This window comes from Sminthopsis crassicaudata, chromosome 1 (genome assembly GCF_048593235.1).
Source record: "Sminthopsis crassicaudata isolate SCR6 chromosome 1, ASM4859323v1, whole genome shotgun sequence".
Classification (NCBI taxonomy): domain Eukaryota; kingdom Metazoa; phylum Chordata; class Mammalia; order Dasyuromorphia; family Dasyuridae; genus Sminthopsis; species Sminthopsis crassicaudata.
In genome coordinates this window covers 379,589,511-379,616,065 of record NC_133617.1, presented here as the reverse complement: position 1 = coordinate 379,616,065, position 26,555 = coordinate 379,589,511, and the positions used below count along the sequence as shown (strand labels likewise).

Genomic DNA, 26,555 nt, shown 5'->3' with positions numbered 1-26,555 from the left:
CCTAAAATAATTTGGAATTACCAGAAACTTCCCCATTAACTATGATGAACCTTATCTTCATAGCTATAATCAGATGGGATCATTGAGGATTATGAAGTTTTCAAGGTAGTGAGCAACAGGAATGAAATTAATAAAATTACAAAAAGGATTTCTATGTTGTGTTCTTAGTATTTGGAAATTTAATTTCTACTGGATTCAGGGTGTTTTAGGTCTGACTTCTTAACATATAAGAATATGTTCTTTTTATAGGTTTTCTTTCTTCCTTCCTTTCCTTTTTTCCTTCTTTCTCTTCTTCCCTGCTTCCCTTCTTTCCTTCCTTCCCTCACTCACTCTTCCTCCTTCCATTTTAACCCTTCCTTCCTTCCTTCCTTCTTTCCTTCCTTCCTTCTTTCCTTCCTTCCTTCCTTCCTTCCTTCCTTCCTTCCTTCCTTCCTTCCTTCCTTCCTTCCTTCCTTCCTTCCTTCCTTCCTTCCTTCCTTCCTTCCTTCCTTCCTTCCTTCCTTCCTTCCTTCCTTCCTTCCTTCCTTCCTTCCTTCCTTCCTTCCTTCCTTTTTTTCCCTCCCTTTCTCTATTCGTGTGTCTTTTTTCTCTCTTTCATTCTTTCTTGACATAAGATTTCCTCCTGGAAGTTGTTTAACAAGCAACTATTTCTACAAATTTTTATAAATCTCTTTTCTCCCTGACACCCCCCACCCCAGTTTGTTTTAACGCTAAACACCCCCCCTGTTCCTTTGCCTCCCTAGCACAGCAATATCTGCCTTACTCAGGGAGGACCCCATTACCCAGTGATTTATGGCTGGTGACTAATTAGAAGCCTGTTGCTCTGGTCTGAGGCTGAGATCAAAGGAGCCATGTGTCAAACTGAAGGGAGGGGTGGCCAGGCTGAGGCAGGAGGGTGGTGCTGTTTGTTTGTAATCCTAACCAGAGGAGAACTCAGCCATGGATGCTTAATTGGGAAAAGACTCTACATCTGAAAAGAGGCATGAAAGCAAAGCCTGTTCTATGAAAAGAATCGGTGGGTTTTGCAAATCAACAATATATAGTGGTAGGTGAACCCTCCTGGGGCCAGGGCTGGACGGTTTGAATTAGTACTTAAAGGTTTGAAGGGAAACGTGAAATGTATGAACACTGAGTATAAAAACATTGCCCAAATGGGCTCACTTAGGAGATTTCTGGTATTTCCTTCTTCTGGTCAAGCCGGAAATGCCATGGGAACAACTGCAATATTTCAGTACTTCTGTATCTGTCATCCAATTTTTCCAGTGAATATCAATTCTTTCGGCTCTCTGCCCAGAATTCGTATTGAAACTCCAAAGAGGAGGTCGGTCCTAGGGCAGAGGTATGTGATGGGCTGGAATGCCAGATTCTGAGGGGTATAGGGACTGTCAAAGGTGCAAACAACATGGGCACAGATGGTTTGTGAGTGGGGCATTAAAGATGAGAGCTTCAGAGCAGTGATAAAGTAAGGCAACGTATAGGATCAGAGTGGAGAGTTGAGGGAGACTTCATATGCTACATCTTTATAACTATATAAATTATCATGGAGTAATGGGAAAAAGCTCTGAACTTGGGGTCAAACAAGCTGATCTCTACCCCCATCTGCTTCAGACCAACTTTATTACTTTGGGCAAGTCACAGCCTCTCTGGATCTACATTTTCCTTATAAAGCACTTTGGAAATGTTAGCTATTATTAATGTCATTATATTATTACATAATATTTTACATATACTATATATGATATATTATTACATTATAATGTGCATATTATTAATATCATTATATTATGTACATTTTATAATACTCTCCAGGAGACTGGACAAGACAGGCAATGTACTACACTGGAGAGTTCTCTGGCTTTGAACTTAAAAGTCCTCAGTTTAAGTTCTGCCTGTATGACTCTGGATAAGTCATATCCCTGGGCCTCATTTTGGATGACCTCTGAGGTCTCTTTCACATCTCAGATCTAGTCTACATCTCTGATTCTAAGACAAAAAACTCTTTGCAGATTTAATAATTTATAGTCATTTGTGGCAATTTCATGATTGTGATTAAATTCAGGACAGTTGTTTGAGTTAATGTTTCTATAAAACTATCCCTCCAAATAATTATATTAGCTTTTTCTTCTCAAACATATTCATTGAATGGAGACTGTATTTAAATATCTGGCTCTGCAAGACAAACACACTAAGATTCAAATACACACAGCATACAGATTGCATGGGATTGAACTGAACAGACCTTGTCAGTGTTCACAAAGTAAATAAGAAGCAATCTCAGACCTTGTTCACCTTGTAAAACTACAGATGTCCAGATGATGAGATTAGGAGCAGGATTGGATGAGATAAAAGTCCTTCTTTTAGGTTTTTGAAAGCCAAAGTGCAGTGGAGAATGTACTAATGCCAACCTTTGGCGAGTCGTCCATCACTGCAGCACTTGTCATATAAAGGAGAAGGACAGAGAGAGTCACAGCTGATATTCGGAAGAATTGAGCCCCTTTGGTTACTCTGCGTATTCCAAAGGATACAGACAACCAGCAGGGCTATTGTCATGGCTCCTTACGCATGACCCATATACCATGCTGCCATCTAGTGTCCACTAAATAATGTCTTTACCACTTTACAATTTAAGAAATAAAGAGGATTTAAAAAGAAGAGAAAGACAGAGAGGCAGAAAGGAAAAAGTGAAAAAGTAATAAAGTAAAGAAGGAAAAAGGAAAGGAGGAAAGGAAAGAAGGAAGGAAGGAAGGAAGGAAGGAAGGAAGGAAGGAAGATCAAATCTTGTTTTTCAAAGACTTTTTTTGTGGTATTGTTAGATACAGATGATCTTTATCTTTTCTTCCCCTCTGATGATACTACTTTTGGTTATTGTTTGAAAGAATGTGGTCAATTTGAAATCAAAAGAAAATAAAAATAAGAAGCCATTAGGTTGGATTCTAGCAGCTGAACATGTAAAACTTTGTTCACTATAAAAGGCACCCAAGAAAAACTATAAGCTTCTCAAATTTTGCAAATGACTATACAACAACAAATGACATATGAGTGTTGGTTGAATCTGCCATTAAAGTCAGGGAAAAGTAAGTTTCTTAAGTCTGACTGAATATTGTAAAAATATTTAACAGATTAAACATCTCTTCAAGACTTTTGTACAACAATGGATACATAGACTTGATAAGGCATGTAATGGGTAAAATTATGCTAAAAAAAAAACAACAAACAAACAAAACCAACCTTACAGGGTGAGTAATTTAGTAACCTCTTCCTGAGTATAAGAGCTTATTTTAAAGTTCCAAATGACACCATAAATGTAGTCAGGCATATATTTCCATACTGATAGTGGATAATAAACACAGTCGGAGTCTAAAGTACCTTGAGGGACATCCCACTGTGCTTATTATCCTGTACTTCTCTACTAATTACTAGAGCCTAAACTTTAATACTCATGTATTTGTTTACCTAACACTTTGGCAAGTCCTATCCATCTTGGGTTTTGTGTATGTGTGCATGTGTGTATGTGTGTGTATATTTATGTGTATATATGTGTGTGTGTATGTGTGTGTGTGTGTGTGTGTGTGTGTGTGTGTGTGTTTTTACCTTTCTTGGAAATAGAGCCAGGAACATGTAACTCAACAATTTCATTTCCATATAAACTCAAGCACTTTTGTTTATTCTTCTTTTTCCCTGGCTTGCTACAGAGAGTGACTAATCCATCAAGATTCTGGCCTCATTCATCTAATAATATACCTCATTTTTCAGTGAATTTACTATTTTTTTATACCATGCCCTCTTTCCCTCTCCCTTGTGAAGGAATTTGACAATAAGGAAGAGCTGGCAAAAGGAAGGTAGCTAAGGCCCATACAGTGTGAAAATACATAGCAAGAAAGTATGGATTAAGAGAGATTAACTCAAACGTTAGCTCTCTTTTCAAGTGAACTAAAAACTTAGCACATGTTAACACAAATCAAAATAAAGAAAAATAATATTGAAATATAGGATATATTCAATGGATAGTTCACTGTGACTGACCTTAATGATCTCTAAGGATTTCCATATGATTGATACTACTGCAGAAATCATAATCATGTGTATGTGTCAGAAAATAGATCTGCATAAATCTATAGATGGAAAACTCAGAAGTTTATATGGAGAAGGCTGCCTTATGCATGGCAGAGCTGTGATCTTTTAAAGGAAGGATTGAGAGATAAATTGTAGTTGGTGGGTAAGAAGGCAAAAGGAACTCCAAAATTTTGCACTTGGCAAAATAGAAAGGTGGTGATTGCACTAAAGGAAATGGAGAAATTGAGAAATTGTCAACTTTTTGGGTAACAAGAAAAAGGAAAAAGGAAAGATAAGCTCTGTGAGTCAATAAGCATTGTGCTAAGCATTGGGCTTATATTAAAAAAAGGCAAAACATAATCCTTACTCTGGAAGGGTTCATAATGTAAGCAGTAGAGAGCATGCAAATAATGATATACAAACAAATTATGTGCAGGATATATTGAAAATAATCAACAGAGAGAAGGTAGTAAAACTGAAGATCAAGAAAGGCTTCCTATAGAAAGTGAGATTTTAGTTGGTACTTGAAGGAAGCCAAGGAGACAAGAGATGAGGAAAGAGAACATTGTAGGCATGAGAGATAATCAAAGAAAATTTCTGGAGTTGGAAGTTGTTTTAAAAATGTACTACTATGTATTTAGACACTAAAAGGATATTTAAACTCCAAGTGTTATTATTACATTATTGTTCAGTTGTTTATATCATATCCAACTTTATACGACCCCATTTGGAGGTTTCTTGCAAACATACTGGAGTGGTTTGCCATTTCCTTTTCCAGCTCATTTTACAGATGAAGAAACTGAGGTCAATGGGATTAAATGACCTGCCCAGGATCTCACAACTAATAAATATCTGAGGCTGGATTTGAAGTCAGGTCTTCCGGACTCCAGACCTGGCACTTAACCCACTGCACTACCTAGTTGCCCAGAGCTCTGAATAATTATATTGAAATTGAATTCATATTTTTGAATGACTATATTTAGCCCCATACTAGGCACTGTAGAAATGAAATATATGAGCCTCTTTTATTCTATGTAAAACTTAAAGCCTGCCCTCAAAAAACTTACAATCTATTTATGTGTGTTTATCATGCCTAATTTCACAGAATAATTCCTGATTTCCCCTTGCATCTTCCTTGTTTTACAAGTCTTTGCCGTCAGCTGGAATTAGCATTATCAAAAATTACTAGGTGACATTCTATTATACAAGGTTCAATTCTCTAAGCCATGTGTGCTATGCTCAACATCCCATTGATGTCTCTTTTAAAAGTCCAGTCATCTCAGAACCATTAGAGACTTATCATGTGAAAGACAGAAAGACAAAGTTATATAGTGGATAAAGAGCTGATCTACAACCTGCGAGGGTCTGAAATTAAGACTTGCTTCTGGCTCATACTGGTTAAGTTTTCCTGATCAAGCTGCTTAACCTTTCAGGATTCTAGGTAACTGTCTGAAATAATAAGTTACAGAGAAGGTAGCAATATGCAAAAGTAAAGGAAATTTCCTCTAAACAAGAAAACAAATCAACAGCCCCCAAACCTACTACTCTAGTCACTATTCTCTCTGAAAAAAACAAATAAAATTATTATACTGCTCTAGAAGGCAGAACTAGAACCAGAGTGAAAGTATATAATTGTAGCAGCTTTTTGAGCTGTTCAATGATGGAATTTAAATTAACTGAGTTTAATACAACTAAAAATTATCGTTAAATGCTCACTATGCAAAAGAGATTATGCTTTTTGTTAAGGATACAAAATTGAACAATGACAGAATCCCTGCTTTCAAAGAGCTTATGTTCCATTAAATCCATCTGCACAGATAAGTGTAATGTATGGTAGAAAGTGATGGGAGCACAGGAGAGATCTTGATAAAATACTATAAGAAAATTGGAATTGAGAGAAGTCACTTTTAGCTCAGGGCAAGATCAGGTCAGCTACATGGATGAGATAGCACCCTAGTTGAACCTTGAAATAAAAGGTGACCGCACCTCATACTCCTTTTGCTTGGCTGTAGAGAACAAAGAAAGATTGAAGGCAGGGAAGAATCAAATGTAAAGCCAAGATTTTGACCCTGGATGACTAAAAACATGGTAGTATAATCAACAGAAATACAAATTTTAAGAGGAGGAAGCAGTTTTGTGGGGAAAGATGATGAGTTTAGTCTTGGTCATGCTGAGAATGAGTTCTGGCAGAGTATATACATAAAGAATTCCACCAGGAAGTTAGAAATCCAGACCTAGAGTTCAGGAGAAAAGAAGAGTTAGAATGAGCTAGCCTATGAGGAAATAGGCTCTGTTTCAATGGAAGCATTTCTGCAGAGGCTGGATAATCACCAATCAGGAATGCTATAAAGCAGGGGCCAGCCAACTATGGCCCACAGGCCAAATCTATCCTACCACCTGTTTTTATATAACCTGCAAGTTAAGAATGGCAGCTTGTGGATCATACAGAGAACAGGCTGGGCAGGCTGGATTTGGCCTGCAATGTAGTTTGCCACCCCCTGTTATGGAAAGAATTCCTGTTTTGGATGGAAAGATGAAAGTCTTTCCCAGTCTTAACATTCCAGATTCTGAGAGGGAGCAAATAAATACATCAATGAAGCTTCATAAATAACAGACCTTGTGAAAAATATTCCCCCTCAGAACTCTATGTCTCCTTATCTTCACTTAGCCCCTTCTCCCTCATTCCTTCAAAAATGAACGTTTCTTATGTACCAGAGGAGTTATTCAGTCATTAGCAGTTAAACATTCTTATGAATTATAACCAAGGCTCTACAGCAGAGCTTTTTTGTATCATGGATTCCTTTGGCAGTCTGGTGAAGCCTCTTTGTAGAATTCTTTTAAATGCATAAAATAAAATACATAGCATTACCAAGAAAAATATTTTGAAATAGTTAGGGGCATTCTAAAACAAACAAACAAAAAGTTCAGGTTAAGAAACTTTGAATCAGGTAGATTTTGACTTTGTTCCTAGTCTGGATATCTTAGTTACTCAGAGAATGATATCAATATGACCAAATTAATAGATTCAGCCTCTGAATTTGTCAATTAATATCATATGGGGTAGCTAGGTAGCACAATAGATAGAGTACTAGGTCTGGAGTCAGGAAAACTGATCTTCCTGTATTCAAATCCAGCCTCAAATACTTCCCAGCTGTGTGATCCTGGGCAAGTCATTTAACCCTGTTTGCTTCACTTTCTTTATCTGTAAAATGATCTGGAGAAGGAAATGGCAAACCAGTATCTTTGTTATGAAAATCCCTAATGGAATCACAAAAAATCAGATATGCTTGAAAAAAAGACTAACAACAATAATAAAGAGAAATGGGTTAGTAGTCACTTCTTAGGCAGACTGCAGAAAAGCACAGGAGAGTGTATATTCTTAGAGAAGAAGTCATGGAGAAAGGAAGCAAAGGTCTGAGCAGCGCTGAAAGTGGATGGACAAAGCTTAATAAATCATAAATCTAGAGCTAGAAAAGACTAGAGAGAAATAACATGCAGCCCTCTCAATTTACAAATCAGGAAACTGAGGCTCATGGCAGCTAGAGAATTTACTGAGACAGCCTGTAACACTGTCTGACCTGAACTTTTGGTCCAGGTATGAGGTGATAAAGGTCTATACCAGATTGGTGGTGATGTGAGAAGAGAGAAGATAAAGAACCACGATAGATGTTGTGAAGGTAACTTATGAGACATGACAAGAAGTTGGCTATGGGAGATGAGAAAGAGTGTGTTTAGAGTTGTGAATAATTGCAAGTCTGAGTGACTTAGAAGACAATAGTGACTCTGATAGTAACAGGAAAGTTGAGAAAGAAGGGAAAGTTTAGGTGAAAAGATAGTGAGTCTTAATATCTATTCAGTCTATTCTATTGCAAGTTTATTACCTTTTAGCTATTTGGAATGTGAGTATAGATAGTCATGTGTTGCTTCCCTTTAATTTGGCTACCACCAAAACAATACTATTTGGGGAAGGGAGCAAAAATGGACTAAACCTTAGCAGAAGCCTTTTTGTTAACTGGGCTAACTCCTCTTCAAAACTTATTTGTTTCTTAAAAGGGGAAGGTATACCCAGTAATCATCCTATCTTGTAAGGCACTTGACATACACAAGGGAAAGTTTTTCTTTTAGCCTTCAAGGGGATCTGAGGAGCAGCTACAGAGATTCTTGTAAGATGGAAAATAATTACATATAATCTTAACTGTTTAGCACTTTTCCCAATTATTTCTTGTCTAGGGTATAGGCAAGAAATTTTAAAATATTGTCATGTTGCCCACATATTACCAAGTTGGTGACCAGCAATAAATAAATAAATGAATAAGCAAGCAAACAAACAAATAATAAGTCTGATTATAGAAACAGGTAGAGATTGTGAAGTGTTGGGATCTACAATGGTAAATAATATATACATCATCACAAATCTTCAAAGTAGAAAGTAAGCATTATTCAATACATTTTGATCACAGAATATGCCAAGTTAAATATTCTCCTCTTTCTCTGTGTCTCTGTCTGTTTGCCTATCTGTTCCTGTCTGTCTCTATCTCTGTCTCTCCTCTATCTGTCTATATCTTCTCTGTCTCTCTCTCTCTGTCTTTGTCTATCTCTCTGTCTGTCTCTCTCTCTGTCTCTCTGTCTTTATCTCTCTCACACACAGATATCTCTCTCTCTGTCTCTCTGTCTCTGTCTCTCTGTCTTTATCTCTCTCACACACATACACACACACACATGCACAGACACACACACCAATAATAACAACCTAAGAAATAAGCCCATTTTGACATGCTACAAAGGTGACTTTGTCTCAGAACTTTTCTTTTACATTCTCCACCTTTTCTATCTTCTGGTATAATCTACAAGAACAGAGGAAGGCACCCTTCTTTTTCCTAAATGTGATTTTTCATCTCTGGGTTTCTAATTCTTAGTGGAATTTTTCTGATTTCTATTTGAGAAATGATAAAATAGAATACTTTAAGATTAAAAGTAATTCTCAGAGATTATTTATTTCAATGCATTAATTTTGTGGGAAAAGAAACTGAGTCCCAAAAGAGTTGAGGGCTTTTGTTAGGTCATCCAGTTCTTTTGTGGGAGAGTCAGGATCTCAGATCCCACTCCTAGTGCCTATCACATAGTAGGTGCTATGTAAATAGTAGCTATTATTTTATTACCATTTTATGATCCATGATATATAATTGAGTTTCACACGATAGAACTTGTCAGAGTTTGCCACATATCTTAAGAAAGGTGGCGAACTAGAATCTCTCCCATAGTTTGTTTGGCAAAAACCATCTCAGGGAAATATCTTTAAATTACCTCTATAGAAAAGGAAGTAAAGAATTATTTTCACAGCAGACCTCGTCATTTTGAACCATGACACATTTGAAAACTAAAATAGTTTGGGATGGATAGAGTTCTCAGGTCACTGAGATTGAATTCACAGAGAAGAATAGTTTGTAGTTTTTTTTCAAAAGTCATTGTCATTTATACAGCATAGTAAACACTGACAGCTCTGTACAGTTTTTTATGTGTAATGTAACAGACAAAGGACTACTCTCTGATCCTGAACAATTTCCAATCTATCACCACAAGTGGAACGAGAATTTAGAACAATGTAGTACAGACCGAGTGTGTGCTGACTAGTGGTCATTGTTGCTGAAATTCTTCACAGGAGTGGATGTTTCTGGAGGTCTGTGAAGGTTTTAGCAAAAGGAATGTTGGCTGATATTAAATTGGCAAGTGATTATAGGTAGAAGGAGTTATATGAAGGAACAAAGAATGAAACCAAGGGAATAGAAGACCAAGGATGATTGGTGTGAGATGTTAAGGGGAATGTGGTAAAAAGAAGAGGTCAAAGATGTCAGCCAGAAAGAAAGCATAAATGTCTATGGACCAAACAGAAGATATAGAAATCTATTGAAATCAGAAAGCATTCAAAGATTTAAAAGAATGAAAAGTTTTCTAAATGAAAAAAAAATAAGAAAAAATAAATCAGTCTAAATTTGCCCGCAACTGGATGGACTGTGTCAAAGTTGATTCAGTATTTGGGGCCACTGATGCAATCAAGTGTAAGATCACAGAGGGAAAATATTGTAACAAATATCATTAACAATATTAATCAATAAGTTGTAAAGTTGAAAGAGATTATCTAATCCAATCACATCACTGTATGTAAAAAGTTGAAATTCAGAGTAATTACATGATTTATTAAGATAGCTGAAGCAGGAACAGGACTAGAACCCAGAACTTGACATTCTAAGCGTAGTGCTCATTCCATTTCACCATTCTTCTCTCTATATTGTCCTTTAAAAAAAAAAAAAAAAAAGAGACTGGTTTTTAAAATGGTAGTCACACACTTAACAGAATAATAACAAGCAAAACTTAGGAATTTTCTTCTTCCAGTAGAGATTGTAAATTCCCCTTCTCTTGAGAAAAAAGAATGGGCAACTTCAATCTAAGAATCAAATAGGCTGGGTTTGATTTTGCTTGAAGATGGGGAATTTGGCTAAGTAAATGATATTTTTGTTTTCTCTAAATCTTTTTTCATTAAAAAAAAATCAGCCTGTTTCTTGACCCTTGTGAGTTTCACATGGGCTTTTCATTGCATTTCTAATTGTTATTGCTGTTGTGTGTCTGACTCTCATTCAATTGTGATCCTACTTAAGGTTTTCTTGGCAGAGATACTGGAATGGTTTGTTATTTCTCCAGAACATTTTACAGGGGAGAAAACTGAGAGGAGAAAACAGGATTAAGTGACTTGCTTATGGTCACTCAGCTAGTAAATATCTGAGGCTGGATTTGAACTTGGGAAGATGAGGCTTCCTGACTTCAGCCTAAAGCCTTATCTACTTCTTCACCTAACTGACCATTTCCAATAGTAGTCATGGAATTCATCCTTTGTGATCAATTTATTTTTAAATTTTTATTTGAAAATGATAATGACCTTTTATCTTGCAAAATACATTCAAACACAGTTTTTAACATTCACTTTTGCAAAACCTTGTGTTCTAATTTTTTCCCTCTCTTCCCTCTCAGATAGTAAGTTATCCAATAGAAGTTAAAAATGTACAAGTCTTCTAAATGTATTCCTATATTTATCCTGCTGCATAATAAAAATCAGATCAAAAAGGAAAAAAATGACAAAGAAAAAAAATAAGTAAGTAAACAGCAATTACAACAAAGATGAAAATAGGATACTGGGATTCACACTCAGTCCCCCTAGTCCTCTTTCTGGATGCACATGGCTCTCTCCATCATAAGTCTATTGGACAAGTCTAATCTCCTCCTTGTTGAAAAGTGCCAAGTCCGTTTGTGATCAATTTAGAGTTCATATTTAGAATATTAACTCTATATTTCATATCTGTGAAAGAGAGAAGAGACTTGAAGACAGTAGACAGTTAAGCAGTTGTATATTGTTTTTACCTCACCTACTTGTAGTTTAAGTGTGACTTTCATTTCATTACCATTCAGTTGAACAGTGGAACTGCTACCAAGTAAAATATGCAAGTTAAGGGAAGAAAATATTGCCATTGCACACTTACAAGTAATTGAGTTGGTCACAAGTGGTCAGCATTGCTGGTTATCCTTTAGCTTTATGTTCTTTTGATAGAGACTAATATTGCTAGCTTAGTTGATGAAATTTAAAGCTTTCAAGTCAAATAAATTGGATTACCACCCTTCAGTTGGATTAAGATAAATCTTTCCCCAAATTTTTGCTGTTTGCTTTAGCTAGGGTCTGAATCCTACAAACTCTGCTTTTGATAACCATGTTAAAGTGGTGGGAATGAGCTGGATGGAGGATATGTGAGAAAGATTAAAATAGAAAATGCATAATCAACAAATGAGTTTTCAGGGATTTTTAAAGAGCTCTTTAGAACCTGGAATCCTTCAGTAATTGCCTTCATTACCCTTGACCCTGGAACTCCATTCCAAAGTAAATTTAAATGGAGATTAATAAGGGATTTATGAGGAAGAGAAGGTATTACCAGTAATTCTCATGTCTGTCCTCCATAAATTCAATAACGGTTTCCATGAGGTAGATAGGATTAAGGAGTGTATGTGACTCTAGCCTGGCTGTGTAATAACACATTCTCATTCTCACTCAATCTCCCTGCTCAGTGTATAGAATTTTGTGCTCTTCACAGGCAGTTTCTTCTCAGATTCTTATTTGGTTTATGCTTAGCCAAGTTCACAAGGTCACAAATGGAGTTTCTACTCAACTGCCTCAACTGAAGGCTGGTTTCCTATGGTTCAAAAAGTATCCAGAACTCTTTTGCTCTCTTTTGCAAAGACTTCTCTTCTAGAAAGTATTATATTTCCACACAGTTGATAATGTGGCCACTTTGTCAGTCTGTACTCTAAATTAACCTATGTGCTTAATTTATTCCTTGATTATCTTTCTAAACTAATAGACAAATGGATATCTTCTCTAGGGTTGGCCTTAGGCAAAATGCTCAAGTAAGTCAAACTTGTCCCACTTTTTCTTCCCCTCTTTTGTGTTCTTCCTCATTACTTGAGATTGAATCTTTATTCTATTTACTTATTCCCTCTGGATGATATTGGACAGCTTGTCCCAAGAGTTTCAGATAATTTCTAAAGGCCTCAGTTTCCTCATCTTAAAAATGAGGTAGATAGCCATAGTGACCTGATTCCTTCCATCTCTGAATACTTTATTTCTCTGATGTTTGGGAGGGAGGGAAGGAAATAGCCTTGTAAAATATGCCAGAAGAACTGGCTATTAGTAAGGTCAAGCCTGGTTTTATTTAATCACCTAACCTAAATCATTATCCACTCAAGCAAGTATATATTTCAAGGATTCTATAAATCAATACGTTGGTTGGATAGAAATATATTCTTTTAGTTTAAGTTGAACCAGTTTCCTAGTTCTTAGACATAATATCTTTTTATTGGAAATGAATCTTTGGCAGAGCTACATGAAGCTTGTTCTCCTGGTTTATGACAGAAATTAAAACAAACAATGTTGCTAAAGCTATTTCATACCAAGCTGATGGGGATCTTCAACATTTCTCCTCATGCATCAGGTTGAAAAAAAGTCATCTTGATGCTCAGAGAGTCATGTATGCTCACGAAATCGATTCCTTTTCTTCCAGGAATGAAAACTCTTGGAATGTTTTTTTACTTTAAAAAATTGGCCAAAGAATGCAATAAAAAATGGAATCTGTGCTTAAAAATAACAAGCTCCCCTTTGAACACGGAGCTTCCTGGGGAAGAAGCTCAGAATGGACCTGCACAATTATTTTTCAAGCATCTGGCAAAGAACCATTCAGATTTAGAGGACCTCCACAGCTGAACACAAAATGACAGCTGAAATCTAAAACACGTTGCAAAGATCAGAGCCATGACTGAATGCTTCATTTTGAAGTTTGAGCCAGGGTCCCAATATGTGTTATGTTGACTTTATTTAAGAGGAAAGCTTTACTCCAATGGGCTTTCTCTCTAGCCACAACTACTGCTCTTATTCTTTTTGACTCTTCAGTCCTAAAGGATTCACAATCTCCTCAGAAGGTAGTTGCCTTCAGAAAGGATTTAGTGGTACTTAGGAAAATAATGAGCAACTCCCTATGTTCACTTTTTCCCTTCAAAATTATATTCTAGGAGTTTAGGGCCAGAGCACTGTTTTTTTTTTTTTTTTTTTGTTTTTGTTTTTTTTTGTTGTTGTTGTTGTTGTTTTGTTTTGTTTTTTCGTTTTGTTTGTTTTGTTTTGTTTTGTTTATAAATCTTAAACTTAAATACAAAATGAGAAAAGGGAAAAAATGCCATGTACATAGCAAACATAAGAGAGGACTGAATATAAAACAATAAATTCCCATTTCAAGAAAACTTATACAATAAATGCTACATATTTTTTTTTTTAAAGCTATCTATTTTGTAGTTTTGCTTCCCTATCAGGGAAGCATTTTCTGCTGTGCACTGTTTTGTTAACTCTCCTCTTTTACTCCTAAGAAGCTCCAATTAAATATGGGGTACATATACATAATATCTATAAATATTCATATATATGCTCATACACTTATGTAAGATAGTACTATGCTTATTTCCACCTGTCATCTGTTTCTCTGAAGGCAAATAATATTTTCCTTCATAAGTTCAAGTCTTTCCAAATTTTTTCTAAATTAACCAGTTCATTTTCTATACCATTGCAGTATTCTAACCCAATCACATCTCATCTAAGATCTATCTATCTATCTATCTATCTTATCTATGACAATATTTATTTATTTTTAATTTTTTTCAATAGTATTTTATTTTTTTACATATTATGTAAAGAGAGTTTTCAACATCATTCTTTTCATTGTATTTTCTGTTAGTCTATCCATTATATTACTTCTCAATCTGTTCTCCAGATGAGATGTTTTTTCTAATGAAATGTTCCACTTTATTTTCTTTTCATTCTTTTGATTTTGTTTCATGATTTCTTGATGTCTTAGAATGTCATTAATTTCCTTTTGTCCAATTCTACTTTCTAAGGAATTATTTTCTTCCTAAGTTTTTGATTCTGTATTTCAAATTGGTTGACTTTTTTTTTCATAATTTCCTTGATTTTCTTGGATTTGTTTTTAATTTGTTTTCCATTTTTTCCCTTAGCCTCTCTGATTTGATTTTTCAAGTCCTTTCTAAGTTCTTCCAAGAACTTTTTTTGGACTGAGGATCATTTGCCATTTCTGGTTGAAAAGAAGTATATTGTCTTCCATTGAGTATGAACCTAGATCTTCTTTATCACTGTAGTATCTACTTATGATTAGGTTCTTTCTCCTTTTCTTACTCATTTTTATTATTTGTTTTTGTTTTATTTTGTTTTTAGCCACAGTGTAATCAAATTGCATTCCTTAAGTAGGTCCTTCTTAATATTTTCTGAGGTCTGTCTTAGGGTCCAACCTCTTAGGCTCACCTCTCTACACCTAAGTCACAAATAGGGCCTCCAGCCACAACATCTTGTAAATGATCCTACTCCTTGTCCTGCCCAAACTACAGCTTCCCCTCTGAAAAAGGAACTGAAACCAGTATCTCTGTTCTGAAAGTGTCCACAGTCAAAAGAGTCCCTGCCCTTCGTTACTGCACTCACCAGGTGTGCTCTAGCTCCTTTTCTTTGCAGCCACAGCTTTGACATACCTGGTTGGCTCAATTGTGCTTGGTGCCTCTTGACAGTGGAAGGGACTTCAAACTAACTCAACTCTGCATTCAGATCCTCACAATGTCCACCAGATAAACATTTCTAAGGCTGAGTCCCAATCCCCAATCCCAACTACCCCTAAGGCTTTTTGTTTGTTGATTCTGCAGAATCAGTCTGGGGATGTTTACACTTCAATCAGGCAGAACCAGCACCCTTAGAGGTTAAGTTGTTCCTGGGGTCTTCTCAAATTGTTTTAGGAGGACAACTGCTCTACCCCATGTTTATTTGCTGCTCTGAGGCAATGTTCTGTCCTTTTTTTTGGTGTGTGGATGAAAAGTGGAAAGCTAAAAGTTTTCTGACCTACTCCATCTTCTCAAAATCCTCTCCTTCCTTCTTGCCCCTACTCCCAGCATTCTAATGAGAGAACTTTACTTTTTTTCCCCAGTCTTATTGAGGTCATTTGGCCTATTCTGGGTCTTTAAATCTTTTGTGTGTATATCAGAAATTCTATCAACTTTCTCTGGCAGGTAAGAGCCCCCTCTCAGAAAAATGGTTTTAAATCCACAAAATAAAATACATAAGATTACAAAAGAAACCTATTAATTTAAAAAAAAACAGTTATTAAAATTCATGAACCCCAGATTAAGAACTTCTGACCTATGGTATTAAATAAACAACTATATGTGCCCCATATTGTGCTAGACAGAAGCAAAAATTGCACTCACTGTTCTTGGAGCGCTATTTTATCTAACTGGAGAGACAAGATTTGCACATGTGAAACAACTAGGAAACATCAATTAAAATTAAATGTAATTATAGAATTGATAGCTAGCAGGTCAGAAAGACCTGACTAATTATATGATCATATGCCTCATGTAAATTCAGCCTCAGTTTTCCTATCTATATAACAGAAATAATAACGCCAATAACATTCTCCTTACAGAATTGTTGGAATAATAGAAAGAGAGAGAGAGAGAGAGAGAGAGAGAGAGAGAGAGAGAGAGAGAGAGAGAGAGAGAGAGAGAGGATCACATGATCACATATAAGGTGCTTGATAAACTTGAGAACTCTCTATAAATATTTATTATTATTGTTGTTGTTGGGAAGAAAAGCATGGTTTTGAGCAAGTCACATTATCTTCCAAAGCTGCAGTTTTCTTATCAGAAAAATGGGGGTAATACATCTTGTTCCACCTTTCAGGACCATCGTGAGGAAAATGTTTTGTAAATCTTAAGATACTGTAAATATGACTCAAAATCATCATAAAATATCATAGTGTTTGGACTGCAAGGGACTATATAGAGCATACTCTATAAACAATCCCTATACATTCTATAATACAATGGAGCCAGGGAGGTAATATCATGCAATTAATAACCACAGAATCAGGACTTAAACTTTAACCCTCTTACTTTGTTTGCTACTCTTTTTCCTTGTACCACATAATGTGCATAAATGTGAATTTTATTCATTTCGTGGTGATCCCTGGGAATAGAGACTATTATTATTAATTAGACAAAAAAGAGGAAATGATCTATTTTAGGGATTGGCTTTTAGGGTAAAACCTGACCTGAATGCTCCCAGAGTCTTTGGGTAGCTCTGAAGCATGGGTAGCACTTACACTTACAAAAAGTTATGCTCTCTTCCACTCTCCCATCCTATCCCCACTAGGTTTATGTCCTAGGTAACTTTCCAACTTGCCTGCCTCTAATTCTGGTTTTGGTAGTCAAGGAAGGTTTTATGAAGGAGGTGTCACTTGAATTTTGGCCTTGAAGATGAATGGGTTTAAGACTCTCTCCACGACTCCATTTATTATAATCTCTAAATTCGCTGATGTCCTTTAGGAAGTGAAGATTTTCTTTTTTTTCTTTTCTTTTCTTTTTTTTTTTTTTTTTTTTTTTTGTTCCTACTCTTACTTTGCTTTGCTGCATATGTAGCCATTCAGTTTTTTGAAACCACTAATGAATATTTTGGCTTGAATGGTTCCTAATCCCACTCTACACTTTTCCCACTTCCTCCCAGTTGATTTTTATTTCCCATTGTTTGTGGTCCATTGGCCAACTTTCAACCTCTGTGGCAAGGCTTCAACCAAGGCAATTCAAGTTAATTCTTCAAATCATTTTATGAAAACACTTTCTTTCTGGGATTTTATTAACTTCAGATGCATTGTATTTACTGTGCTCCCTTTTCCAATTTGGTAATTCAATTTAAGAGATCAAGTTGGTGTGCCATGATGGCTTCTCACATTCTTTCAAATAGCCTGGAAAATATAGTAAAACCCTCACTGACATTAATGGATCATAATGTACCATCTCTCATAATTTATATTTTTTCCACCAAGATTCAATAAAATTCCCATTCTGGTGTTTACCCCAATTTAAAGACATTTGTGTTAATTTGGAAAGTGGCCTTGATTGATACCCTCATCATCCACAGCCCTGATACAGCAAATCTCTTAACTCCTCCTTATATGGTTAGCTCTGCTACTGTGCTTCTCATCCCAATTTTTTAAAAATAGTTTTTATTTACCAGATATATACATGGGTAATTTTACAGCATTGACAATTGCCAAACCTTTTCCCCTTCTTCCCCCCACCCCCCAGATGGCAGGTTGACCAATACATGTTAAATATGTTAAATTATAAATTAAATACAATATATGTATACATGTTCAAACAGTTGTTTTGCTGCACAAAAATAATCATACTTTGAAATAGTGTATAATTAGCCTGTGAAGGAAATCCAAAATGCAGGCTGACAAAATTAGAGGGATTGGGAATTCTATGTAGTGGTTCTTAGTCATCTTCCAGAGTTCTTTTGCTAGATGTAGCTGGTTCAGTTTATTACTGCTCTATTGGAACTGATTTGGTTCATCTCATTGTTGAAAATGGCCACATCCATCAGAATTGATAATCATACAGTATTGTTGTTGAAGTATACAACGATCTCCTGGTCCTACTCATTTCACTCAGCATCAGTTCATGTAAGTCCCTCCAGGTCTTTCTGAAATCATCCTGTTGGTCATTTCTTACAGAATAATAATATTCCATAATATTCATATACCACAATTTATTCAGCCATTCTCCAATTGATGGACATCCATGTAATTTCCAGTTTCTGGCCACTACAAAGAGGGCTGCCACAAACATTCTTGCACAGACAGGTCCCTTTTCCTTCTTCAAGATCTCTCTGGGATATAAGCCCAGCAATAACACTGCTGGGTCAAAGGGTATGCACAATTTGATAACTTTTTGAGCATTGTTCCAAATTGCTCTCCAGAATGGCTGGATGTATTCATCTTTGCATATGGTCAATTTTTGTATAGGTTCCATGAACTGCTGAGAAGAAAGTATACTCCTTTTTGTCACCATTCAGTTTTCTCCAAAGATCTATCATACCTAATTTTCCAAATATTCTATTTATCTCTTTAATTTTTTTCTTATTTGTTTTGTGGTTTGATTTATCTAATTCTGAGAGTTTAAGATTGAGATCTCCCATTGTTATAGTTTTACTGTCTATTTCTTCTTGCAACTCTCTTAACTTCTCCATTAGGAAGTTAGATGCTATACCACTAGGTGTATATATATTTAGTATTGATATTGCTTTATTGCCTATGCTACCCTTCAACAGGATATAGTTTCCTTCCTTATCTCTTTTGATTAGATCAAGTTTTGATTTTGCTTGATCTGAGATAAAGATGGCTACCCCTGCTTTTTTGACTTCACTTGAAGCATAAGAGATTCTGCTACAGCTTTTTACCTTTACTCTGTATGTACCTCCCTGCTTTAAATGTGTTTCCTGTAAACAACATAGTGTAGGGTTCTGACTTTTGATCCAGTCTGTTATCTGTCTCTGCTTAATGGGAGAGTTCATTCCATTCACATTTACAGTTAAAATTACTAATTCTGTATTTCCTGTCATCATATTATCCCCAGATTATGCTTTTTTTCCCTTTCCCCCCAGAGACCCCTTCCCCAGTATTAAACTTATGAGCCCCACTTGTGTCACACAGCCCTCCCTCTTTAATATCTCTCCCTCCTCCCTTTAAATCCCTTTCCCTTTTTTGTACCCTTCCCTTATTACTTTTTTCCTTTTCCCCTTTCCTCTCCCCCTTTTTAAAGAGGTAAGAGAAAATTTTCTGTAAAACCAATATGTCAGTTATTTTCTATTTGAGCCAGTTCTGATGAGAGTAAGATTCACAAAATGTCCCTCCCCTTCTAACTTCCCTCAGATATGATAGGTTTTCTTTGCCTCTTTGTGGGATGTAGTTTCCCTCTTTTTATCTCCCCTTTTCCCTTTTTCCGATACTATCCCCTTTCCATTTCTACTTCCCTTTTTTTTTGTTATATCAGTAAAATCAAATTATACATGTAGTCTTAATGTATATCTACAACAGAAATACAGTTCTCAAGAGTTCCTTTTACCTTTTTCTGCTTCTCTTGAGTCCTATGATTGGAGATCAAATTTTTTGTTTAGATCTGTTTTTTTTCCTTAGAAACAAATGGAATTCATTTGTTTCATTAAATGTCCATCTTTTTCCATGGAAGAAAATGCTAAACTTAGCTTGGTAGTTTATTCTTGTCTGCATTCCAAGTTCTTTTGCCTTTCAGAATACCAGATTCCAGGCTCTTTGATCCTTTAATGTAGAGGCAGCCAGATCTTGAGAGACCCTTATTGTGGCACCTTGGTATTTGAATTGTTTTTTTCTTGGCTGTTTGTAATATTTTTTCCTTAGTCTGATAGTTCTGAAATTTGGCCACAATGTTCAGTGAAGATTTTTATTTTAGGGTCTTTTTCAGAAGGTGTTTGATGAATTCTTTCAATGCTTATTTTACCTTCTGGTTCTATTATCTCTGGACAGTTTTCCTGTAAAATAGAATCTAGGCTCTTTTTTTTTTCATCATAATTTTCAGGAAGTCCAATAATACTCAAATTATCTCTCCTAGATCTATTTTCCAGGTTTGTCAATTTTCTCAGGAAATATTTGACATTATTCTCCAGATTTTCTTTTTTTGTTTTGTTTTGTTTTTTGTTTTGCTTGACTGATTCTTGGTGTCTCAATGAATCATTCATTTCTATTTGTTCAGTTCTGATTTTTAATGAGTTATTTTCTTCATTAGCTTTTTTTATGTCTTTTTGTATATGTCCAATTGAGTTTTTAAATGAGTTGTTTTGCTCTATGGAATTTTTTTCCATTTCACATAATTTGTTTTTTAGTGAATTATTTTTTTTCCTAATTCACAAATCCTACTTTCTTGGGAGTTCTTTATTTTTTACAATTCACAGATCCTACTTTCCTGTGATTTCTTTACCTTTTCCAATTTCCTAATTCTGTTTCCCTGCACTTCTTGTGAATTCTTTACTTTTTCCAATTCAAATTTCAGGAAGTTGTTTACCTTTTCCAATTCACATTTTAGGAGATTGTTAATCTCTTGCATAGCTTCTCTTTCCTTTCCCCAATTTTCTTCTAACTCTCTTTTGAGATTTTTAATAGTCTCTTCTAGGAGAGCATTATTTGGGGTATTGTCTGGAGACTGTTTGCTATTAGTCTCCTCAGGGTTGGAACCCACTCTCTTTCTTTATAGAAGCTATGGATTGTTCTCTTCATTTTCTTATTCATTTTTAAAAAAAAGCCTTCAGGGTCTGCTTTCAGGGCAAAGGAGGTTACCAGCTTCTTTTGTAGAGCAAGGATGGGTATATGGACAGTAACTGTCCTCTCAATGGGCTGCAAGGAATGGCCAAGCTGCGGGAGTGCTCTGGGAAGAGCTCCACATGGAAGTGAATAGGCCTAGGTATCAAGGGCCAGGCTATATAAGTGCCCTGCGAGGAGCCCTGCTGTGAGGAGTAATGACTGCCTTGGAGCTTTAGGTTAAGCAGCAAAAATATCACTGCCCCCCCATAAATGCCCGCTTTGAGTATTATCAGTTGCCCTATTCCTCACTGCACTGGAAGTGTCTCTGCCTGAGCAATGCAGTCAAGCTGGGGAAATTCCATTACCCCAGGCTGAGGCCCCTACTGTGCAGATGAGAGGCTGCCCCAGGCTGTGCCCCTGCCATGCAGGTTTGTGACTGCCCCCCAACAAGAACCCTTAGCTGCAGAATGAGGTGAAGAGCTGTGTTATGGTCTGCACTGAGTCACTTCTGGTCCTGGGTGGGTGCAGTCAGATCCTCTTAGGCTGTGGCATCCCTCAATGTACCCTCTACCCTAGGCTCTAATTTCTCTGCTAGTCCACTACTCTGCCACCAAAGCAAAACAGTCAGGGTATGGCAGAGAGCTCTATGTAAACCTTTAAACTGCTGAGGCCACTCGGCTCCCAATTCTATCCCTGCCCTGCACTGGTCTGCTCCCACCACTCAGGTCAAACCTTTTCTGGCAATATTCCTGATTATCTTCAGCTGGTGAATTGTTGTACTTCCAATCTTCATGAACTTTACCAGTCTAGTGCTATTTTTGAGGCTGATTTTAAAAACTGGTAATGAGGGTATGAGAGTAGCTCAGAATCTCATGTGTGCCTTCTCCGCCATCTTCCCATTTTTGTTTTTTTAATTTAAAAAAAATTATTTATTCTTTATATTCTTTTTAAAAATTTTGAGTTCCTCTGGGAGTTGACTGTGAACATAGAATTCCCAATCCCTCTATTTTTGTCTGCCTGCATTTTTGATTTCCTTTGTAGGCTAATTGTACACTGTTTTAAAGTCCGATTCTTTTTGTGCAGCAGAGTGACTGTTTGGACATGTTTACATATATTGTATTTAACTTATATTTTAACATATTTAACATGTATTGATCAACCTGCCATCTGGGGGAAGGGTGGGGGGAAGGAGGGGAAGGGTTGGAATAAAAGGTTTTGCAATTGTCAATGCTGAAAAATTACCCATGCATAAAATTTTTGTAAAAAAAACCTAATTGATTAATTTAGGGTTAGGGTTAATTTAAAAATTTTGAGTTCCAAATTCTCTCCTTCTCTTCTACTGAGAAGGCAAGCAATATGACAGCAATTATGCATGTGAAATCATGCAAAACCTTTCCATAGTAGCCATATTTCTCTAAAAAGCAAGAAAAATAAAGAGAAAATTATACTTCAATTAGCACACAGAGTTCATTAGTTTTCTCTCTACAGGTGTAAGACACTTTTTTATTATGAGTCCTTTGGATGTCTGAGATCATTGTTTTGATCAAAGTATTCAGTTCTGTCATAACTCGTCATTAGGGCTCTGCTGGTATTGCACAATAATCTCCAGGTTCTTTTCATTTCACTTTGCATCAGTTCATATAGGTCTTTGCAATCCCATTTTTAGAAATGCCTTCAGGGCAAGGGTTCAAACTATCCTGAAAGAACGAGGGGAAGGAACAAATTTTCAAATATCTACTATATTCCAGGCAGTGTACTAAACACTTTACAAATATCATCTCTTAAGGAAAGGTTTATAATAGTTGAACCCCCAAGAAGATTGCTAAGTAGCTGCATTGTGGAAAGTACACAATAACCCACTTTATCCCACAAAATGTATCATACAAAGTAGGTATCTTAAAAACATGCCTTAAATTGCTGAATGTCATAATTATAATATTGTCACCTATAATCTGCAGCACCATAATAGACTTGGATTACAATCCTGTCTTGGATGATGTATGTCATCCTCTATGGGCCGATTATCCTCTCCTTGAGCCTCAGTTTCCTGATCTATAAAAGGAAGGAGTTGGACTGGATGATCTCTTAGGTTCTGGCTGGATTAATATCAGTGATATATGATAGTAATAGGTTATTTGTAATTTATCTTTCTAGCTCTATCTCCAACTACAAATGACTTCATGTGTGTATGTCTACTGACTGTACCTTACTTACACTTGAACCTCCATACTTTTACTGCCTTCTACTCATGTGAAACTCTTCCTCTCCTTTAAATCTAGGCTAATCCATTCCAGCTGAGGCCCCAGCTCAGCTTCTTTCTTTATTTATGTCTTCAGTTTGTCATTCTCTACCTGACCTCATTAATTCTGGTATTGCCCAAAGTTTTACCTGCTGTCCTCTACTCTCTGTTTTGGCAATCTCATCTCATTCACTCCCATGACTTCATTTAGTTATGTGTGTCTGGGAAGGTGAGTCTTCAATAAACTCAGATTTTTTTTTTAAAGATCATAAAAGATGAAAGATAATGAAAGGAACTAAGACATTACAAAAGAATAGCACACTCAAAGGAAAAGGTTAAAATCCAGTAGGAGCTAGACTTCTGGCAAAATTGGGAAAAATCAATTGGGATTTTTTTTAAACAATGTTGAGGGTAAGGGAAAGAACAAGGAAGGAATATGACTGATACTTGGGGTCCATATATGTATGCATGTATACATGTATGCATAATTGTGATTATCAAGTAAGATAACAAGTATAACAACACTTTGCAAACCTTAAGTTGCTATAAAAATTTAGCTATCGTCATCATTATTAAATTATGGGAAGAGTTTTGCTTCTGTCTTCACAATTTCTCTTATGCCCCTGTCCTCCTTTTTGTTTCCATTGTCCTCATCTTAACCTTAACCCTCATTATTATTTATCTAGACATTTGGAATAAACTGTTAGTCATTATTCCTGACCCCATTCTTTTGCCTTTAATATCAATCCTGCATGTTACTATTAAATTAATCTCTATGCATATAAGTCTAGACAGAGCCAATCATATACTACAAACTTTTCAATCACTCCCTTTTACCTACCAAAGAAAGTTTAAGCTCTTTAGATCAGCATTCAAGGCCCTAAAATTTCTAGGTCTATTTCTAGGCCAGAAACTTTTAATCGCTTTTCCTTATAGCAATTATTTGTTACTTTGAACAGAATGGCAACATAAATTTTATTTTTTTAAAAATGCTCTTGTAATTTAAAACTGTACTGACTTTTGGTACACCTATTTGGTATACTCTACTTATGTTAGGCAGCTACTAAAAACCATATATTGGTATAAATGAAAAAATAATTTAGAAAGATTTAATTGGCAAGGAAATATCTTTAATCAGTCAATAAGCATTTCTTAAGCTTCTATTCTTGTGTTCTATGCTGAACGTACAAAGACACACAAACACACCAAAAGAAAAAATAGTCTTTGCCCTAAACCCTTGCATATTCTAGTAGCTGTCCTTCCTATGTTGTCCTGAACAAATAAATGCATTCCTCCTGGTCAGTGTTCAGGTGATTAGCTTTCCCAAACTTCCCTTTGTTGTTCCTTTTGTGATAGGAATACCAACTATCCCTGGGTCTGGACTTCAAACTTTCCCAGCTGAGTAGAAGCTAAAAAGAGACTGCTCCATTGGATTCTGAGAATCAGGGCTCTGATGAGTTACAGAGAGAAAAATATTGCTTTTAATTTTCCAAATTACAATTCAGAATTTTCTATGGACAGTTTTCCACAATATTTTCAAATTCAAATAAATCTATTTGATTCATTTTCATTATTACTGTTTTCTTCATCTTGGTCACTTTTGTTGTCTTCCTCTTCGCTCCTATCTTACCATAATATATTACAACTAATGCCTAGTTGATTCAGCAATTCAACAAGCATTTGAAAGGCAGAATGGGTAAGCAGTGCCACCTGTTGAGAAGGGGTGGTGATCCTTTTAAAAATAGGACTGAAAATTTTATTCTTAAATCAAAGTACAGTGATTGAAGGGAAGAGCTAGTGAAGCCTCCCAACTGGGAAAGAAGGATTAGAGGGAAATCTAAACAGGCAAAACTACCAAACAAGGGAAGTAGGAAGAGACACATGGAGCACAGTGGTAAATAATTGCTATTTCCATGTGGCTGATTGGGAAGGAAAAGTTGCTCAGGATTCTAAGATTATACACACATTTATAAATATTAAAGCACATAATTGCATTAGGCCTTTTGGGACATTCCATATATATGTATATGCAAATGTACATATTTCTGTATTTATCTATTCCTGTGTGTCTATCTATCTGTCTATCTATCCATCTATTTCCTCTTACCATCATTGTACATGTGTGCTCAGTTTTCTGAAGCATTTACATTTACATCTATACACATTCACACATACACACATGCACACACACATATAAACATATGCTTTTATGTATATAAATTGGTCATACATATAACTGCAAATGCTTACAATTATTTTCATTATAGTTTGCTTTTACATTTATCCCAGTAAATTATTATGAAATATTACCAGTTTTTTTGAGTTATATAAACACATACTTTTGAAGCTTGTAGTTGAGAATTTCATAAAATATTCTGTTGATGACAAATGATTTAAGAGCTCTGTGCATAGAGCTCTGAACAACAAAAAAAGAGACTGTATTTTTCTGCTTGTAAGCTTTGTTTTTTAATGGAACAAGCAATAAAAGTGTCTTGTAGGCATATACACATATCATGGCAGCACAGTGGTCTCAGAAATACTTTGGATATTAAATTAAAATTGATGTCTTTCCAATTAAATTTAATACATAATAAATCACTTCAGATTACTTTCTTAAGATTATATATATCCTTAAGCAAAAGGAATTAGGTAGGACTAATGTCATTGAATGAGGGCAGCTGTGTCATTGAATGGTTTAAGAAGGGCTAGAATCTAAGAGCATTCCAAAAACTCTGTATGGTTTCATCATCATGGATAATTTTCACTATTATAAACCAATACCTTTTTGGGCAATTTATGGTCTGGGGGGGGGGGGGGGAAGATAACTTTAAAGAGATGATTGGGGCATTGAGAGGTTAAATGATTTCCTGGAATCCCATGACCAGCATGCATCATAGGTAGGGCTTAAAAGTCTTGGCTACCAAATCAGCTTATTGTATCACTGTACCACATAAAGTAGTCTTTATTTGAGGAGAAACTATATTTCTTTATGGGTCATATTTCTCTGCTAGATGATGAACTCCAAGAAGTTAATGATTAAGTCTTTAGCTTTCAATCTTCCCATAACTTATTTCAATGTTCTTACAAAGCAGATACATAATAAATATAAAATTGCTTAAGACCCATTTGTGTAAAGTCTTCTCAACTATTCTAGATTAAAGGAATTATACTTCTATAAGCTATTTAAATAATTAATTTAGTAAGTAATAATAAATTGTTTTGCTACAACTCATCTACTGCTATGTTGAGCTATTATTTACATTTTAATTCTATTCAATAAGCATTTATTGAATACTTATCATACAAGGAGCACTATACTTAATGAAGTTGAAGAGATATGAAAATAGAAAATGCTATCTCATCTGTGCTCTCCAAAAATGTATGATGGTGGGAAGAGAAGAGAAAACATAAGGCAAATATACAAATATGATAAAAAAGCAAAGAGAGATACAAATGAATTGTTAGGAAAATCAAATTTAATTCAAGAAAGAATTTATGGAGGAGAAGACTGT

General features: G+C 35.7%; 1 long non-coding RNA gene across 1 annotated transcript in view; it reads left to right on the top strand.

The window, feature by feature from the left end:
- Positions 1-1,152: 1,152 nt before the first annotated feature.
- Positions 1,153-26,555, top strand: part of LOC141554366 (uncharacterized) — a 72,203-nt gene continuing 46,800 nt past the window's right edge. The window contains exon 1 of the long non-coding RNA XR_012485851.1: positions 1,153-1,339. This is a non-coding gene — a long non-coding RNA (uncharacterized LOC141554366). The remainder of the gene's footprint in view (positions 1,340-26,555) is intronic.